The sequence below is a fragment of the Hipposideros armiger genome, unplaced genomic scaffold (genome assembly GCF_001890085.2).
Source record: "Hipposideros armiger isolate ML-2016 unplaced genomic scaffold, ASM189008v1 scaffold_57, whole genome shotgun sequence".
Taxonomy (NCBI): Eukaryota; Metazoa; Chordata; class Mammalia; order Chiroptera; family Hipposideridae; genus Hipposideros; species Hipposideros armiger.
Window position 1 is genome coordinate 1815745 of NW_017731407.1, and position 21430 is coordinate 1837174.

The 21430-nt window shown below is 34.0% G+C and overlaps 1 long non-coding RNA gene across 2 annotated transcripts in view; it reads right to left on the bottom strand.

The window, feature by feature from the left end:
* Positions 1–3215: 3215 nt before the first annotated feature.
* The window catches only part of LOC109381983 (uncharacterized), a 162859-nt gene continuing 144644 nt past the window's right edge, over positions 3216–21430 (bottom strand). For both annotated transcript variants that reach the window (XR_002123850.1, XR_002123851.1), the window contains one exon: positions 3216–3513. This is a non-coding gene — a long non-coding RNA (uncharacterized LOC109381983). The remainder of the gene's footprint in view (positions 3514–21430) is intronic.

The following is a 21430-nucleotide window of genomic DNA, read 5'->3' on the forward strand; positions in this document are numbered from 1 at the left end:
TTTGCTGTATTCCCCCCACTGTTGTTTATATGAAGAATTTCTAGTGGGGTAAAAAAAAGGTGTTGCTTGTGCAGAGAATCCGTTTAGTGGAGCAGGCTAATGGGCTGACCAGTCATTAACTAAAACACAGCTGGGAAGAGGCTATAATCCCCCAATTTCCTTCACAAATGCAGTAAATAAATATTCAAATGAAGCAGTGCACACATTTGCATATGTGTTAAACAAAAGCCCAGCTGAAGATTTGGTTTAAAAGCTCTGCTACTGTTTCTCCCTTTTCTACCTACAATTCCTCTACCTGAAGTGTTTGTATTTCACAAATGTCCCCATACTTCTCCTGAAGTATGAGTGATAAATACGAGTGCCTTTTACTTCAAGAATTATCTTAGAAATCTCTTTTGCTGACCCCCCATTAGCTCCTTCATTGAACTCCATTTTTAACAGGAATAAAAGCCAGCTATCAAATTAAGTATTTCCTCTTTTTCAGATGTCTTAAATTCGAGTTTCTTTAATGTGTAACATGGCATTGACATTCTTTGTGTTCTGCTGGTTTGTGAACAGAACTGGTTTTTGAACACTAAAACAGGAAATACTTAGGAAATAAAACTCTGAGGCTTGACCATGGTACAACTAATTTGTTAACCCCATGGTTTAGGAAGCAGATTTCAGATCAGCTTCCTAAATTCTTTAGTCTGTCCTCTGAGATTTCAAGAAAATGATGTAACACAGGGTGCTGTTCAATTAATTATTCTTCAGAATGAGCCTTAATAGCGTTACAAATTCCCTCTTCTGCCTCTTCTTTCCCTCTCTGCTCTTATGCCATGATTGTTATTTCTAGATTCAGATTCTAGGGCACACTTGACCTTAGGCTGTTCTGGGTTGCTTATCCTGAAGCAGTGTGAGTTCCTCCCAAGATGAAGAAATATAATTAGAAGAAAAAGATCATTCAGTGAGGAGACTAAGGTAGGACACAAGGGGTTACTTTCTAGGGGGAAAAATAGAATTGCAAAAAAAGGAAAAAAAAAATTAAGTGACTCTGGAAAAAAGGAAAAAAAGAGAGTTCTGCGGTTAAAGAAAGAAGCATATGAAAAATTAGCAAGGTAAATTGACTTTCACTTGTTTTCAACACTGCTTGCAACTCTAGCTGTTTTACGCCACCCGTCTCCCCCAGGGGAGAAAGAAAAATAATAACACAGTAGCCAAAGATCCAGGGAGTTCTTAGGTTAAAGCGATTTGTGCTTTCTTTTTTAGTTGTAGGAAGTGGACTATAATTATTACCCATATATAAGAAGACATATACAATGGTATATATAATATATAATCTATGTATAATATATAATCTGTATATATACATATGTATATTTGTATACTGTATATAAATATGCATACATTAAGAAAATGTTACTGACTCTCAGCAAAGTGAGGTGTATAGATTTGAAATCTATGAATCTTATAAGGAAATGGTTAGGTATAGAAATGCTAAATCAGAATTTGGGCCTTTAATATTATAATTTTTAATTAAGTAATAGAGAAATTACTTTTGCCAACGTGTACTTAAATGCATATGAAAATCCTAAGAGTGCCTTATTAGTTACTTGCTGTACAATATCCTGATGTGTTTTAATTCTGTTATACTTACAAGCAAGTGTAGCTTAAATAGTAAAGCTTACGAGAGCTGAGATAAGAAAAGACTTTTTCTTCTCATTCAATCATGTTTTCAAAGCATACTTGTAGGGAAAAAGTCACTATCATATAAATGATAATGCTTTGTATTTTTTACAAAACCATGTCAGTATATTTTGTATTACCCTTTTTTATAAGTAATTTTTTATTTCCTGAAAAAAATAAAAGCTTTAAGACTAGGAGGCTAGTTCAAACATGCTCTAGCTGATTTTATCAAAGTACAAAAGGTCCTTTTAAGAATCAGGTTGTGTGACTTGTACTGTAAGTCTACGAGCATTATTTTGAAGAGGCTTCAATGCTTTCAAAATGCATATAAAACATGGCAAAATAACAATCGGGATCACTCTGGTTTCTATCTTAAGTTTTATTTTTTGCGTATTTCATTAACAGATTGTTAAAATATATTTCTTTCTGTTCAGGCCACATTCGACAAGATCCTGGGTTACCTTTATCACACAAAGGCTTGACAAGATGAAATGCCCAGAGGAACACCTGTTGAATTTAAACACAGCCTCTTTTAGTTATTTGCTTGGTATTCCATTTGAACTTTTCATAAAATGTGCCCCCCCTTTTTGTTTTATTATCCTTAAAGCTTCTGAAAGTTTACCTAAAAGGCTGTAGTGAAATCCAATAGCACGTGTTCATCCACAGCCACTTTAGTGTAGCTCCTCCATAAATTAGTTACTATCAGGAATGCTCCCTTAGAAAAAATCATAATAATATCATTTCCCATTCATGTAGGGGGTAAACTACATTTTTAAAATAACTTTATTTCTTTTGATTTTCACACATTATTTTTTGTTGCTATTATTGTTGTATTTGTTGCTTTAAGCACAAAAAGTTATTTTATAATTCTTTTTTTTCTTATTTCTTATTTTCATTGTTGTAAAGGCTCCGAGTCATATGAAATTGCAGTGTCGTGTGTTGAATTACAGCTTCCTAATCAGCTGTATGTCGAAGCTTCTGGAATTCTTGCAAGTAATCAGAAGTTATGAAGCGACAAAAACTAGCAGAGAGACAGTGAACATTTTAGTCATCGTGGCAGGGAGATTTTTGTCAGCCATTCTGTCTGAGCAAATGCAGTGTGTCCAGCAGTCCAGTCTGAGGTCACTGCTGCCCCAGAATTTGAGCGGTTGGGGATATTTTGGGATGCTTTCATTAGAAGGTACATAGTACAGTTAAGAAACAGGCTTGAGGCGCCAGCATATGATTATGGCAAGACGGGCTGACCACTGGGAAATTGCTGAGCTAACAGGCTGGGGAGTCAGGCTGACCTCCCTTGGGGCCAAGTCCACAGAGAGCCACCACCCAACACACCTTCTAAGGGGTAATCTAAAGCACTCAGTGTTCCAAACACTCATCTGAGCAACAGATGTTTTTGTAGGACAAAAGTATTGTACAATTTCAAAGGTTCTGTTTATGAATCTTCTCGCCTTTCTATTTTTAAACGGTGCTTGTATCCAAAAAAATATTTTTTATATTTACCTTAGAATGACCCAGCATCCTTGCTGCCTGTTTCATGGCTGGTAGTGGTGGTGGTTGGTGGGTGTGTGTGTGTTGGGGGTGGGGTGGGGTGTTGCAGAAGAGCTCTAACCACAATGCAAGAGTCACACACTTAACAGGCAGCAAGTCACCCGGAGCTTGTTCACAGCACCGTTGTATAAAGCAGGTATTTTTCAGACTGCTTATATTTAATGACAGTTAATGCTTCTGGATAAAATCTTTCCAATTTCACTTTGTGGTTAACGAAATCTTTCTTTTTCTTTCTTGTGTTGCTTGCTTCTTATAGCACCCAAACTTGATGGTTTGTTTTTCTCTTGATTTCCAAGCAACCTATTTATACAAAGCATGGAAAAGAGTTAAAATGAGAGAGAATTCAGAGAAGGTGTCGCTTGATAACCATGACAACTCAGAAGGCAATAAGAAGAAATTTGGAATCTAATATTTGTTTTATGAGCAACATAAAATCTGGCAATTGAAGCAACAGTTCTCTGTTACCTGGCATAGTCAAAGCATGGTTGAAATAGAATAAATATGAAGAAAATGGAAAAAATGTTAATTTGATAACTTGGAAAGAAAAAATACATAATAAAAATCCACCAATGTCACTTTTTATCATTGCACATCTCACAAAGTCTTTCTACTTGCAAACACAATAATATCCACTGATGTCCCCATGCCCAGCCATTCTCCACCCTCACTTCCTCTCCCATTTCTAATACACATAAAATAATCTTTCATGAGTTTTTGATTGGGCAATAGTGTGTATGTTTTCTTAAAATAAGAGGGAAAAACTGAAACAAAATGTTAAGCAAGATAAATTCATTATGGTAGACTCTAAAAAAATTGTGTTAAGAGCATTGACTCTTACAGAGTCAGGGGTTAGTATTATTTAAAGAAATTCCTTGAGCTTTTATGAATCAAAGTTCATATTTCAAGTTTGGATGCTATAAGAAACAAAAGGTGTATTATATATCAACCAGAAAAAAAAGGTGTATCATATATAAACCCAGACCAGAAGTGGCTGTGATTGTAAAGTTTCTGCTAAAAAGATAACAAATCAACAACAATGAAAATTAAAGTTTCTACAGAAAAAGTAAATCTGTAAATACATCAGGTCCTACTTACTACTTTATAGTTTGCCTTTATTTGTAGGCATGTGTGTGTGCTTGTGCCTGTGTGTGTGTGTGTGTGTGTGTGTGCGCGCGCCTGTGTGTGTGCCTGTGTGCCTGTGTATGTCTCTGTGTGTGTGTGCCTATGTGTGCCTGTGTCTGTGTGTGTGCCTGTGTGTGCCTGTGTGCATGTGTGCCTGTGTGTGTGCCTATGTGTGTGTGTGCCTATGTATGTGTGTGTAGTTGTGTGTGTGTGTGTGCCTGTCTGTGTGCCTGTGTGTGTGTGTCTGTGTCTGTGTGCCTGTGTGTGCCTGTGTGCCTATGTGTGTGTGTGTGCATGTGCGCCTGTCTGTGTGTGTGTGCCTGTGTGTGTCTGTGTGTGTGTGTATGCCTGTGTGTGTGTGTGTGTGTGTGTGTGTGTGTGTGCCTGTGTGCGTGTGTTCGTGTGCACACTTTTCCTGGCCACACATTTGCCTCTTCTCTAATTTATTTCCTCCCTTATTGTTTCTTTCCCTTTCCTTTTAAAAATATATCTTAAGGTCTTCTTCAGCAATTCCAGGCCATCTGTCCTCACTGTACTAAATAAGCATTCATGGACACATGGCTGCCTCCTCCAGACTGACAAAGGCTCTTTAGTATAGCTAACAGAAATGACCTAACAGCAGTGGTAAAGAGGCCTAAAAATATTTAAAGTACAGAAAAAAAATCAAGACCCACTAACTTTCTCTTTCCTTGACTCCCCCTTTTCTCTTAAGTTTATTTTATGTTTTACCATTGGAATCTGCCCTAACAGAATGCATTTGCATAACTGCCTGCCAAATTATATATAAGCTTATTTCTAAAGGTAAAGAACCCTTATATCATAAAAAAGAAATTAATAAAAAACAACCTTTAACTTCATTTTAAGCCAGGGCTACATATAGTCCCGTGTAATAGAATATAATTGGCTAGATTAAAAGACAGAAGGGCAATCATGTATAAGAAGCACTCCTGAAATTTCCACTTCTATAGTAGATATGAGAGGGTTTATAGATATATATTTTTAGCAGTTTAATAAGGATTCACCTCATGAGTAAATATGCTTTCAAATAACTTACATAAATTGTAAGGCATTAGGACACACTATTTTTTTTAAGTAGTTAATGTATTAAAATTTTACATAAAGACTGACTCTTACTCCTTTTCCAGTTGACCAATCTTTGATTTTTTTGTATGTTCTATAGAAAATTGACTTGTTTTATTCCCAGTGAATACTATTTTCTTATATAAGTTTGTTAGTTTATTAAAGCATTTTATCTAATGAAAAATATTTTAATTGGATGTAAATTATCACTTTATTTTTTCACAACAGATGCTGTGTGAATTACATGAACTTATATGAATTTCTGAGCTACTCATAAGTATTCAGAAAACTGTTAAAACCTGTTAACTGAATAGAAGATAAGAAAGTCCTATCCTCTTTATGGGCTAAACCTTACTTATTTAAAAATCACGGGACATTTTTTCCCCTGAAACTCTAAGAAATTATGTATAAGCAAGTGTTTCTTCATTCTTACACTTATACTAAGTATAACCTAAAGTGATGTCTTCTAGAACTTAAGTTACAAAATGACTGAAAACTACCCGTCATATACTTTTGGTTAAAAGAAAACACTTCACTCAACATTGCTGTTATGTGCAGACAATCATAAATCTTTACTTAGTGCACTTTGGGCTTAACTCCAGTTATTACTAGTTAATTTGCTGGGGGAAAAAAAATCTGTTTCTAAAAAGTCTATGATAAAAAATGTTAGCATGTTATACTTTTAGAACTTCTAGAAATAAATAATATTTTAAATGAGCCTTGTAATGGCACAAACAGAGCAACCTTTTGATTAATACAACAAAATAGAAGTCAAACACTCAAGAAATTATCATCTCATCTATTTGAAACACGAAGATTTCCAGTTTTACAAACCCTCTTTTAAAAATATATATTATGGTGTGTATGCTATTACAACTGGTCTTTTGAGGGCATGTGTGTGTTTTTGTGTGTGTGTGCGTGCGTGTGTAGGGGGAAGAGGCGATGAAGTGGGGAAGAAGGAACTGAATTTAGCTGGTGATGAATTTCATTAAGCAGTAGGTGTTCATCAGCGTGTGTCTTATAGTGTTCGGTGTTTTTTTATAGAATGTTTTCCCCCTTCAAAAAAAAAAGAAAAGAAAACCTAGTGGGTGTTCAGTGGGTTCTTTTGTTGTTCAATCTGTTAATTAGAATTTTGCAACAAATCTTAAATGAGGAACAAAGTATGGCAGAAAGTTCTTACATTAAAATTTAGAAAATGTGAATGTCAAAATCAAAGTCAGAATTCTAAACATGAGTGGAAAAATACCAAAAGATTTTATACGTTTGAAAAGAAAAAGCACAGCACCCTCTGAGAAGCATAAAGCTAGAATTAGAGACAATTCTGGAATCTGATTTGGGAAGGGAGCAGGATCAAAGCAGCAGAACTCTGTATAGATAGTAGATAAAATGCCCATATATTTACGGTTTCATTTCCGCTGACAGGAAGAAAGCAAATTATAGTTCTAACTCAGAGTTTTCCAGATACTGGATAAATGGGCAGAGATCAAGGAACTACTTCATCTCTAATATACCAAACCATTAAAAAGAAGAAGAAGAAAAGAGGTTAGGAAGGGAGACCAGAGAGTAGAAACATCTGGCTCTGAGGGTCAGTCCAGCCCTTCCTAAATATGACTTAAGCTACAAGCTACAAGTGCAAAGCATTTCTTGAATGTTTTTGGGCCCCATTCATGAAGATTTTTCAGTAATTTTTTTCAGTTTACTTTGTCAAATTCTTGATAAATATCAAAGGATGAAGAATTTGAACCACACATCTGTAAATTTTAAGTTAATTTCATAGGAGGAAAATAATTGGCCAAGTACTTGTAGACAATTCATTTGAAAATAATCCCTAAATTAATGAAGCAGCAATTGTACTCTCTGGGAAGCAATATGGCATAATGGAATAATATAGACATTAAAATCAAAAGCCCTAAATTATAAATTTCTAATATTTCTTACCAGGTATATGGCCCCTGTCAAATTACCCACCTTCCTGAGCCTCAGCCTCCTCCTCTGTAATCAGGAGATAATAATTGCTTCATCATGGACTGATTATGAATACTAAACATGGTAATATATGTAAAGTGCCTAAAAGAAGTTTGGGTCCATAGTGGTTGCTCAGGAAATGTGAATTCCCTCACCTCTGCCTACCTCAACCTCAACTATCTAATGGCATATGATCAGTTTAAGTGCTAGAAAAATGATTGCTCAGGGATTCTCTAGAATGATCAGAAATTCTTTGGGATATTTTTAGTGTTGAAGTCAACAGTCTTCTTAATAAAGCCTATGATCAATGCAAAGTGGATTGTCATATTTAAAAGAAATGTGTGGGTAACTCTGGTAGGGGAGTTTTCTTTAAAAAAATCCCCTATTGAGAGCTTTAACTACCTTTAGTTCTACTAACGAAGATATCAAAATTATTATTTCTTTAACAAATTACCCTTAATTTATGTATATACAATCCCAATCCATGGATTCATAGAGAGGACAATATGAGTATGTAATATGATCCTTGAAAATAACACTCAGAGTTGTAAAATTGTCACAGATCAATAAATTTTATAAACACAGATTTGGGTAAAAAGGGGGATTTTTAGTATTTTACAAACTGATTACTGAACTTCTTCCTCAACATTTGATAAATAAAAAATGAATTTAAAATATTTTAAATTGATATAGTTGTTATTCATTTTAATAAATAAACCATCTAAATAAAGCAGTTTTGAAATTAATACATATGTTTAATTTGGGGAGATATTAACTAATTTCTAGAAAATTATTTTAATCCTGTAGAATAAAGCATATTTGTTATCTTTAAAATTCCTTATAGAGCCTCTCTATATTAGTACATATAATGTAGGTGGAACTGACAACTAGTAAATCTTGTGCAAAATCACTACTTTAGAGAAAAAATGATATTCTGCAAAGGAAAAAAAAACCAATCTTTTTGAAAAATATTACACCATACCATAATGTTTCACAAATTTTTAAATATCCTTTCTGTATCTTGAGAAAAAGAATTTACTTCTGGTCAATAATATATAGAATATACTTTGTCTGCATTTATATTTTTCTGAAAGTCATCATGACTTTCCAAGTAAGTCTGTAAGTATGGACTTTTATTGCAGTAATTTTGGAGAAAGAGTATGAACAAATACAATGATGTTACTTATCATAAGTAAAAAAGTGATGAAGGTCCAGTTTAAGCTGATTACACTGTCTTTTATTTTACTTTAAACACATGAACATGTATGTGCGTGTGTGCGCACACACACACTCCTTGTTTTTTATGCATTTAATTATGCTCACAGAAACAACACTCAAGCTGTTGTTCTGGGCTGATCTCAGACATAAACAGAGAAACATAGTAGGCCTGCCTTAAAGTTAAATGTGTTCTATTTTACCTGTATCACAAAGGGTCCAATTATTTTTTGGAGTCTAGAAATGCCCAGTGGAACTGATATCACTCAGCAAAGATTCCATAAGGTGGAGATCAAACTTTGCTTTCCACTTACAGCAGAAATAATTTAAATTACTGTGGAAACAGAAGCACAAATACTTTGCCAGAATCTGTTATGTAAAGTGGTAATAATCATTTGCTCTTGTTGTCAGACAGGAGAATGCCGCCTAAGTAAAGGAGAAAATGGCTGTAAGGAAAAAAGAGTGTGAAGGATATGAAAGGAAAAGGCCAATAAAAAAGAAAATGAAAGAGGTCTGGCTGACAATGAAGATTATTTCATAAAACTCTAGTTTGATTTACAAGAAAACAAGTTAAAGAAATTATTTCTGGTTAGTTCAGTCAGTAAAGCAGTTCATCTGGATTGGTCTAAAGGTGCATTTGAGTTTCTTCCTGAAGAACATAGTTTGGCATAAATTCATGTTCCTGCAGTTTATCTCTAGACAAGACAGAAACAGTCGATCTTATGCTGATGAAGAGTTGAAGTGATACCTTTATGATAGCCTCTGATCCTGTGAAAGGATAAAGAATGGTGTATGTATGTATTTATGCATGTATGTATAGATATATGTATGTATGTATTTTTATTGAACCTTAAATTACACAATGTTATATGTTAAATATATTTTAATAAGAAACTGTATCTTTAAATGTCTATAAATCACACTGTGATAACAGCTCCAAAATTGCAGTAGATCAGTGCAATGAAAAGTGTGTTTCTTGCTCATATTCATGACAGGACAACTGGGGACTGTGTTCCACATCTTCTCGTGCCAGAATGATGATGTTGCTATCATCTGGAAAGTGTTTGGGTACCCTGTCAATAGAAAGGAAAAACTGCAAATTGAACTTTCCTTTAAAAGGTTTCATCTTGAAGTGACACCTGTCACTTCTCACATTTATTAACCAAAGCAATTCATAAGGATATAAAATATGTTTCATGTCATGAGGACAAGGAAAAGCAATTTGACTATGTGATCAAAAGAAGAGATACTGGTGGCCAATCACAAGAGACAAATCAACCAGTAGGAAGTCCGAATGATCGATTTTGTCTATTTTCATTGTTGTTTGTAATCTCTTTCATTGTAATGATTATGTGGAAACCCACACTGATTAATGTGGTCAAAATTAGTGAACAGTTTTCCTTCATAGTTTCGTTTCAGACAAAGACACAAAACAAAAAAGTCCCCTACTTACAGAGACCCACTTCTCTGAAATGTGTTTCCCCACAAAACAACCACCACTAGATAATTGTAAAAGTAGACTACTACAGTAATATCCTAGAGACTCGGGATATGAGTCCCAGCGTAATACTTGTGTAGTTTAGTGCTATGCACCCAATCTTCTTGGTTTATTTTGTGCGCTCTCTTTCTGTCTGTCTGTAGTGAAAGTCAGGGTTCCTGCTTTATCCAAAAATGTCCTTAGATTGACATCACCATTATGGCTCCAGTTGTTATTGCTGTGCTGTTGCCAAGGCAGCCAAAATACAGACCTGGAGTCAAAGCAGTAACTGGGTGTGTAAGAGGGTAGTCACTTCCACTCTCATGAATATAGCTGCTGTGAATGTGACAAATACCATTATCATCATGGGTCTTATTACCTCAAACCACAAGGTGCTATCTGAACAAATGCTGAGTTTTAACGGTCAGATTCTTGAATGTGTCACATTTTTCTTTGGATCTTTAGGTTATTGTAACAGCTGTTTGTAAACATTGTGATGCCCACATTAGGTTTAGAATGGGAAGGAATATTTTGACCCAAATGTCTGCCCTCTGAACCATCATAAGGAATGCAGTATGTCTGCTGACACTTAAAGCAATAGATTTAAATAGCAACCAGGATCAACTTCCAGCTGAATAAGTCAATAGGCATTTTCTGACTCTATCTGGGTCCATTTTCTTTCATCAACTAGCCTGAGAACATCCAAGGGTGTTCAGACTTTAAAAAAAGGTAGCAAATAGGTATTTCCAACAAGATTTTGTCTGGGTAATGTTTTCACTAAGAGTCTAGTATATCCTCTCCAATAGTTAAAGTTACCGGTGCTTATTAAATAGCAACCGTTTCCTTTAGAACCAGGAACGCAAGCAGATTTAGAATTTCATGCGCTGATCTCGTTCATTCTGAAACTACCCTGTGTTATTTTATGTAATGGTAATGAGTTAGATATTTCTAGTGCTTGCCTGGGTAAGAAGTTATGAGGGCTGTTGTAATAAATAACTAGTAAGAGCACATTATTCTGATAATAGCGACTTTCATTGAAGGATGTGAATGTGCCATGCAAAAGAGTGATATAGAATCCTTCGAAAGGCTTTTATTAGTAGAAATGTGATACAACAATTTTTAAATGGAACAATAAGGCAGAGTGTAGAAAGAATCTCTGACATTCATTTCTAGTATGAATTGTAACTTTGGACACCTAGGCTTTCAACCCTAGCAGTTGAGAAGCTAACAAAAATTCCCATACAAAAATGCACTTATAGCACATTCACTATTATGAGAAATCTTGTCCTTGAGATTTCCAGATTTTGTAGACACCACATATCTGCCAACAAATTGTATTGGTCACCTTTGGAAATACCCAAGTGGTATATATCCAGTTGAAATTTTACCTAGGATTAAAAATAAAATTCTCACAATAATAGTCTTATCTTTTAGTTTACTCTTCACAGAATGATTAGATATATTGTAACCATGATCCCCAAAAGTTGAAGTTTTCCACTATAAACTATTTACTTTCATCTATCATCTATCTAATCTATCTATCTATCTATCTATCATCTATCTAAAGGGCTATAACTGTAGAGATAGAACTCATATTTGTTTCTGAAATAAGTATTTTTCTCAAAGAAAATTAACCTTCTTATTAAAAAAATATTTGGGCCATAAATTAAGATTAAATGCATAACTACCAAGACAAGGTAACTTAGGTACCTGCTGGGTGATGGTACAAAGTCAGACAGAGATTTAAGTTTACTATATAATAGATAACCAAGAATTGACTGAATGTGAAAAGTATGATTTCTTTTTAAAGGTTTAGTGAAATCCATTTTATATTTTCTTTTCATGTAATGTTTGGAAAATTGAGGTTTGTTCTAGTCTTCACACACATACATACACAAGAAGAATCTCAAAATGAAACTGGTAAAGTTGTGTTCCTCTCTTATAGTGTGATGTTGTTTGTCAGGTTTCTCATTTTGTTCACTGTTGCCTTGAAATAAAGATGAAACCTTCATTTGGGCATGCATCCTGAATTTCTTTGTGAAATCAAAATTGAAAATGGAAGCTAAAAATAGTGCCCAAGATGTCTTATGTCTGTTTTCTCATGAAAATTATTGTTTGTCAAGGCTGGCCCTATATAAATAGGAGGAAAGAGTATATTTTTGCTCTATTATCTTTTCATTTCTTTGTATTATTCTAGTATATATGCCAGTATATTTTTCTACATTTTACTCCCATTGAAAGCCTCCAGGAGCCCACAATTTTGTGCCCCTGAAAATTTAGGATTAAAGAAAGTACCCAATGTAAAGATTTTGCTCATTCTCATCTATTGTTACAAGTGTTCTAGACTACAGCTCTGAGTGCTGTGGACTGTAATGTAATAAGGATATCAGTATAGCAAACATCTTATATAATATGCAAGCAAATATCCATCCTATCAAGGGATTTTATTTGGAGAATTTTCTGTAAATGGAAATAATGCTATAAATAGTTGTCATATTTCTAAGTTCACAGAAAACAAACAAAAACAAATCTTGAACTTGTGTTTTATATTTAGTACCCCTGCTCCTCTCCTGGCTACCCATCCTCCTGGACTGAAATGTCAACTTCCTAGAAGAGTTGATCTCAGCTTTGTTAATAGGAAACAATTTAAGAGTACAAATTCCTATCAATTCATTAAAGTGAGAATGACTGTTAATCCCTTAAACTCCGAAAGGTTGAGAATTGTTAGAATAGTTGCTACCCAAAAAATCATGGATTTGTAGAACCTTAATTCACCATAATAAGCTGAAGTAAAATATGTTCAGATAATATGTAAGGACTTATTTTTTTAGCCAACACATGGGCAGGTCATACCAGTCTAGAATTTTGCCTCTGGATCTTTTTGCTTATGATTTAGACACCGTTTTCATTTTAAACTTTTTTCACCATAGAACTCTAAAAAGCCCCGCTCATCTTCACTGTAGTTCCCATTTCAGCGGCTGCAAGGCACTGGTGTGTGGGAAAAGTGTGGCAGAAAAGAAGATATCGTATACATTGATTTGGAGTAAATCAGAAACCCTGGGTATTTGCATTCAACCAGGGACTTTTGGGGGATAGTGTCTTAACTGGAACTTTGAGGCTTCAGGCTCTGTAGGAGGCTGTGAGAAAATATTGAAGTCCCTCAAATCACACCAAACCTCACACACACCATCCTTGATTTGTAACTCAAATGTTCATTTTGCTAAAATAGATAAAGTTTAAAAATCATAAGCCTGGCTTTCTAGCCATGGTCCTAGCACTCACTGATCCTGTGTTCTCAGGAAAACGCTTCATGTCTTTGGGACTCTGTTCTCTCATGAATCTAATAAGACTGTGATTCTAACTGTGCCTCAAAGGGATGCTGGTGGAGATTCAACAGACTATTAGATGCTAACATGCTTAAACAAAGTTAGGAGCATTATGCCAGTTTAACCTATTTTTATTATCAAATACTATAAGATGAAGCAAAACACAGCCTTAAAATATTTTTTTGTTCTCTATATTAAAACTAATTTCTTGCAGGAACCAAGTTTAAGATTTAGGAAAGACAGAATGTTACTCCTTTCTTGAAACTGAAATTAACATGCAGTTTCAAAATTTTTAAGTAATTGTTGGGATACCTTTACACAAACTGCTTGCTCTTTGCCTTTCAGAATTACAGGGGACTCAATATACTTCTCAGAACCACTCAACACCTGAGACAAAGTATTTTTTCCTTCCTTCTTAAGTCTTTTTTTTTTCTTTTATATTCAGAGTACTACTCTTATTCTAGGTAAGGGTTCAAAGATAAACTAAAATTAGACTAAAATTAAAAATAGAGTTTTAATTTTATATCATAGCAAACACTTAGTAGACTGTATAGTTTTATTTTGGAAACCAAGAAACAGCCTTTGGTTAACTTAAAGACGTAATTGAGGAAATATTACAAAGGGTTAGATCCTCTATAAATAAACTGAAATGGAGACAACAAAGAGTGAAGCTTTATATATTATTGTCATTGAGGTCCATTTATACCCACAGTCCATGAAGTATTAGGAGATACAAGCCATACAATCTATTCAACCGGAAATTTCTATTTCACCCAAAAAAATGGTGTAGGGAAAAGTGAAACACTGTACAACTCATTTCCATAGATTGCAATTGCACAGGCTTGGGTTTATTGCATGTATAATATTATATGCTTAATTGATTGCTCCATTTAATAAAAATCTGAATTAATTAAAACCTTTAATGTTAATATTCCAAAATATTTCAAAATGTATCTTATTCTTTCTAAAAGTGTAAGACATCATACCTTTCTGTCAATTAGACACAGAATTTAAATATATTCATATAACACATATTCATTATATGTTATATATATTAGCATACTCATATACATATATAAATCCACATAAGCATATGCATATTTAATGAATAATCACAAACCTCAAACCTCAATATTATTCTATCATGAAGTCATGGATTTATATTAATATTATACTTTAAAATTATTGTTATCCTCATCTATGAAGGGCTCTGGTAAAACTCTTTAAAACATCCAGACACTTAATATGCCTGACTTATTAGACACTAAGTTAGCTTGGGTGCCAAAGCCAGATATTTGAGACTTTAACAGACTGACCCACCTTTGAATCAGCGCATTGTTCACAGCTTCAGCAGAAAGCAAATTGGACAAGGTGAGCTCCACCATGTCCCTTGCTAAATAACTTGGCTCAGAGAGTCAGAGAAAAACCCACTGAATTCCAAAATGAAAATAATTATGGTGAAAGGGTAAGTCAGAAACCTGGGTATCACCTTGACTCCTGACTCCCTCACACCATTTTTAATCAACACTAAGTCTATCTGTGAAACATCTCCTATATTCCTGAGTTTCCTTTAGCTCACCCTTACCAGTCACCATTATTTCTCTTCTCAACCACTGCAACAGTTTTCTAAATGGTTTCTTATACTCTAGCTCCCCTGGAATTAGTTTTCCATATTGTAGTGAATATAAACATCCAAAAATTCAAATCATATCATATCTTTCCCTGTTGAAAAGTCTTCTATACCACTTCCCTTAGCCCCAAGGACAAATGGGTTGATTTGTTTTGTTTGTTCATATTTGACCTTGTCTTTCATGTAGTTGGTTTTCCTCAATTTTCACAAGATTCTTGGATGTGTAACCACACTTATAAATGATGGACTATATTGAATAGTAGAGGTAGCTGGCACATATTCTGTCTGCTCTTGGTTAGTACTGTTTCCCCATGAGGCCTCTCGCCTGAGTGAGAAGGCTGACTTCATGAAGGCTCTGTATAAGTAGGGGAAGTCAGAGGAATGTTTTGACAGTCAGTCTCTTTGAAGTACCCCTGGGAAAAAAAGCAGGTTACAGAAGGAAACTCTTATAGGCCTAGTATATTCTACTACTGAAAGGAACTGTTTTCCTGCCTGTCATCTTAAACTTATTTTTTTTCTAGGCCTGTGTGGCAGACAAGAGTGTCTCGAGGTCTGCTTGACTTCTTTCTTAGGCCCTAGCATCTTCAGAAGATAACTTCCTTAGGAACGTCACCCCTGTACCCATTTGATTTTGAGAATGGCTCTTGGGCTTTGGCCACAGAGCAAAAAAGCCTTTGCTACCAAACCATAGCTCTCTTTACACCTGCATAGGGGGGAGAGTTTAACTTGCTCAGCTGTTTGGAAAGTAGATGCCTGAATAATGACCCAGAATTGCCCCTTGCCTATCCCTGCCCTCTATATTTGTGGGTTCACCATGGAGGTCTCTGGTGATTTTTGTTAAATGTCATCATTTTCCTACCAATCATATTTCTTTTGTGTCCTATGTCTTCCAAGAATTTTTATAAAACTTTGATTCATTGATGATGTACTTTCCTTGTTTTCCAGAGTGTTATGGTGCCATTCATTTTAATTTATCATTTTTGCTAATTCAAAGAGATGCTGAAAGAAAATATGGAAATATAGACAAATTTGAGTTTATTAGACCTTTTAAAATAGAAGATTATTTACCTTTAATTTGTTTGGAAAAATAATTTAAGTAAATTAATAATTAGATGATTAAATTGTAGGAAACACAGCTTTAAACACTGTTTTAAACACCTTTAAGAATTCCAAAAATATTTTTGTTACTTTACAAGAATTTTACTCATTCTTATTTAAGAAGATCCTTTAGTATCAATTTATAAAACTTGATTATCTGACCATATCAAAATCAATAAAATTGCCTTTATAAACCTTCTATTTTACAATTCAGACAGACATTATTTCAAGAAATTTCAATTAGTTACTATAAAATATCAATAATCCATGATATGGAAATCAGTCAAACTGATGAGTCATGAATATACCAGTTTGATGGAAAATATAATTAAATGGATGGTATTTAAGCCATTTTCAATATTTAAACAAAAACTTATTTATTATGCAAGTCATCAACTAATCTTCTTGGTCATTCTTTCCATCACAGTATAGTTTTCAATTATTAGATTTTCTTAAAATCAATTGAACTTAATTAATGAAGAGATTAACTAAATTATATACCTTTTTGAACTCTCCTAACAGCTGGAAGATTATTCATAATGATTTAGTGAAGATTTAAAAGCCATCATAATATACCCATAGGAACTTGGTTATTTTAAGGGATTTATGAAGGTAGAAAAGAGAAATAAAATAATAAAATATGTGGAGTCTTTCTTCTCAATAAGGCTACAGATATTATTGATGGACACCAAATATTTAATTCTCACTAAAATATGGCCTTAGAAATTAGTCTACAGGTTGTACATACATTTCATACAGAAACTCCTTTAAATATGTCTGAGGAGATAACCCATGAGGCCATCAAAAAATGGTTCTGTGGTAGGAAGTGACTTTTAAAGGTTAAATAAAATTGTACTGATGTTATTTTAAACTGATTGTTCAAGACAGTGACTTCTCTAGAATGGTCATTAGTTCAATTTGCTCTTATTTCTTTTTTTCGCCTTATCTTCAGTACCCCTTTATTTTCCTGATGGTCATATTTTCATTTCTATCTACTTCTGCCTCTCCAGCTCTCCAAGATTAGCTCTCCTCTGTCCAGGATCCATCATTGGTTGTCTTACCCTCCACAGAAATCAGTATGTATGTGAAACCACCTTATTCTTTTACCCCTCCTTCCATGATACTCTTTTCTTCCATCACCATTTATTATCAGAAGCAATTATAGACTAGGTTAAATGTTTCATTCATGAATCTTTAGCTTTGGAAACTAAAATTCTGAATGATGGATGACAAAAGAGTGATGATAATTTAAATTACTCAAGACTAAAATTGTTTGAAGGTAATTATCATTTCTATTACTGATTTATCTGACAAAATTATCTTCAAAGTATACATACCATTATAGAGGGTATATGCCTTTTATTGTGAGAAATATTTTTGTATCAAAACAGTATAAAAAGTGGTGCAATTTTATGGTCAAGTAATTTTTGAAAAAAGGCAAAGGATATACAATGGGGGGAGGGCAGTTCTTCAATAAATGGTGCTGGGAAAACTGGACAGCCACATGCAAAAGGATCAGGAACACTGTCTCTTACATCATATATAAAAACCCAAAATGGGTTATAGAAACTCACAAAACAGGCAGTAACCTCCTTGACATAGGTTTTGGTGATGATTTTTTTGAATTTCACACCAAAAGTGAAAGTAACAAAAGCAAAAATAAGTGGGACTACATCAAATTAAAAAGCTTCTGCACAGCAAAGGAACCCATCAATAAAAACAAGTCAGCCTACTGAATGGAAGAAAAGATTTTCAAATCATGTATCTAATAATAAGGGGCTAATATCCAAAGTATATAAAGAACTCATACAGCTGAATTAGCCAAAAAAAAATCCAATTAAAAATGAGCAGAAAGATCTGAATAGATAGTTTTCCAAAGAAGACATACAGATGGCCATTTGGAACATGAAAAGATGCTCTACATCACTGGTCATCAGGAAAATGCAAATCAAAATCATAATGAGATACAACCTCACACCTGTTAGAATGGCTATTTATCAAAAAAGGCAAGATATAAATATTGGCAAGGATGAGGAGAAAAGGAAATCTTTCTGCACTGTTGGTGAGAATGTAAATTGGTGCAGCCATTGTGGAAAACAGAATGAAAGTTACTCAACAAGTTAAAAGAGAATTACCTTATGATTTAGCAGTTCCACTTTTGGCTATTTACCACCCCCCTCCAAAAAAAAATGAAAACACCAACTTGAAAAGTTACATGCACCCTCATGTTTATTACAGCATTAATTACAATAGCCAAGATATGGAAACAACTCAAGTGTCCATCAATGGATAAATCAAAAAAGAAATTGTGTATATATAATTGTGTGTGTGTATATCTATCTATCTATAGATAGCTAGAGATAGATACATGAAGAGAGAACATTCCGCCATAAAAAAGAATGAAATCTCACCATTTGTGACAACGTGTATGGACCTTGAGGACATTATGCTAACTGAAATAAGTCAAACAGAAAAAAAACCAATACCATATAATCTCCCTTATATGTGGAATCTAAAAATAAATAAATACATAAAACTGAAGCTCATATATGGTGGTTGCCAGAGGCAAGAGGTGAAATATGCCACATGAAGGGACATTCTGTTTTCTGCGTTATAAAGTTACTAGTTTTTCTATTTCCATACTCTATTCTTTGATGTAAGTCACTAAATCCAGTACACACTCAGAGAGTGTACGTGTGTGTGTGTGTGTGTGTGTGTGTGTGGTAATACAGGAGGAAGTTGAGAAAATAAGCTCCACCTCCTCTAGAGGGGGGTATCTACATATATATTTGGAATTCATTTGTGAGTAGCATCCGAATCCTCTCTCCCATATATTTATTTTATTTTTTGTTTTTATCAGTATGTATTTATACATTCATATATATATATATATATATATATATATATATATATATATTCATATATATGTATATGTATATGTACATGTATATGTATTTCTTTCATACTTGAAGTTGTAATCTAATATCATTATACTGGGTTGAATAGAGCCCCCAAAGATTCATGTCCATCTGATTCTATGAATGTGATTTTATTTGGAAATAGTCTTTGCAGATTTAATCAAATTAAAATGAGGTCTTACTGGATTAAGGTGGGCCCTAAATCCAATATGCTGAGTTGTATGAGTTCCTTATATATTTTGAATATTAGCCCCGTATTGGAGGTGTTGTTTGCAAAAATCTTCTCCCATTTGGTTAGTTGCCTCTTTATTTTGTCGATGGTTTCTTCTGCTGTGTAGAAGCTTTTTAGTTTGAGATAGTCCCATTCATTTATTTTAGCTTTTACTTCCCTTGCCTTCGAGGTCAAACTCATAAGATCCTCTTTGAACTCAAGATCCATAAGTTTAGTCCCTATGTTTTCTTCTGTGCAGTTTATTGCTGCAGTTCTTATGTTTAGGTCTTTGATTCATTTTGAATTAATTTTGGTATATGGTGGCAGATAGCTGTTTAGTTTTATTCTTTTGCACATGGCTTTCCAATTCTCCCAAGATGCTGGGTTTTTGTACTCATTTTTTTTTCCTCATTTGCCAAATTTCTCCAACTTCTTCACACCTTGTATTTCTATTCTTCTCTCTAGATACTACCTTCTCCCTTTTCAGTAGCTAAAGATGACTTTCCTCCTGGTTTTTCTATTGTCCTCTCCACCTTTCACCCAGAGACCTCTCAACTGGCCAAGTAGGTAAACTTCCCACCCAGAAAGGGATGAGAATGGGGTTAGTAAGAAGATGTCATAAGTGGCATGTCTTCCATTGTCTTTTTTCTAAATCTGACATGTAATCAGTAAGTTCTGTATTTAACTGGTCATCTTTCTGATAACTAAATATTGAATCAATATTTACTGACTTGGTTTTTCAATGCTTAATCACAAATCCAGCCTTCTCACTGCTTGCAAAAATATAAAATAAATATTAACAACTAGTGTAAAATCTGGAAACAACATATTTTAAAATTATTGCATATCCTGAAAACAAACATCAAAAAAGAAATGTAGTAAAATTTCTGTGGGACACTCATAGAGTTGGCAAAGAGAAACCAAGCAAAGTAAAATTTTCTCTTTCTACAGGACTGTTCTCTCATCTAAGAATTGTAATCAATGATTTATTATGAAATCTTATTAGTACCATTATCCTGTAGCAAAATGGGTAAATGAAATATTTACTTCTTTTTGTATTGCTGTCCAATTAACAACACAATAGATTTCATTCAGTCTGTAAGAAATTTGCAAATTAAGTACCAGAGAAATAATCCACAAACTAGATAATTATATAAATTGACTAAAAAACCCTCCATCCTGAGATTCTTTCTGATAAACAGAAAAGTAAATAATTTTCCAAATTTTACCTTCCTGATATAGGAACTAAATGTTATGATAACAGTTTTACTCATACTTCACATACATGTCATCAATATTTTATGACTTCTAAGAGGATCGGCATAGCAATAAGGGACTAAGAAGAGGGAAAGAAATCTTATGGAAACCAAATCGTAAATTAGAATAAAGGAAAAATTTTATTTTTCATGATTCAATGTAAGCCATGTATTCAGCAATTAATCCCTAATATTTGTGCTCAGATGGGCTCACTGTAGAGCCTTATTCTAACCCGCCCTAAGGTGGCATTTCTCATACATAACTACTGTCAGAAGCTCAGAGTCCAATTTCTGTTTAATTTGTTATATGAATGGCTAAACTTGAAAGTGAAAGATACTTTCAATAGATGCTGATGAAGTTCTTATTAAATTCTTCAGAATCTTTAGTGTCTTGCAAGTCTAAATTGGTGATCCACCCTGAATTTCAAGATAATGTACTTATTTTAACACTTTGTATATGGTATAACAGCATTGTCTCAAATCTGTGTTCATAACATTATTAATGATAATAATATCAATATGATATTATTGTTCTATACTAATGATAATTAATATCTATAAGGAATATTTTTGTAGATCATTGCAGAAAAATATGTATAAAGCATTACATTCATTTAACCTAGACACATGGGGAACTTCCCTACAATAGTATATAAATCCAATATGTTGGTAGTATGTGTTATGTCCACCCAGTCTACCCACTGGCACCCTTGCATGCAGAGAAAGAAGGATGACAAATCATATTTAATAATGCTTTAACATCAGAAAGTGAAGAGGCATGCACCAGAACAGTTGCCAGAATGCTATATAAGAAAATGCCTTCTAAGGGCCGGCCGAATGGCTCAGTTGGTTAAGAGCTCGCTCAAGAGTTTGAGCTCTGAGCAACAGCGGTTCGAGTCCAGCCTGAGCTGAGCAGCCG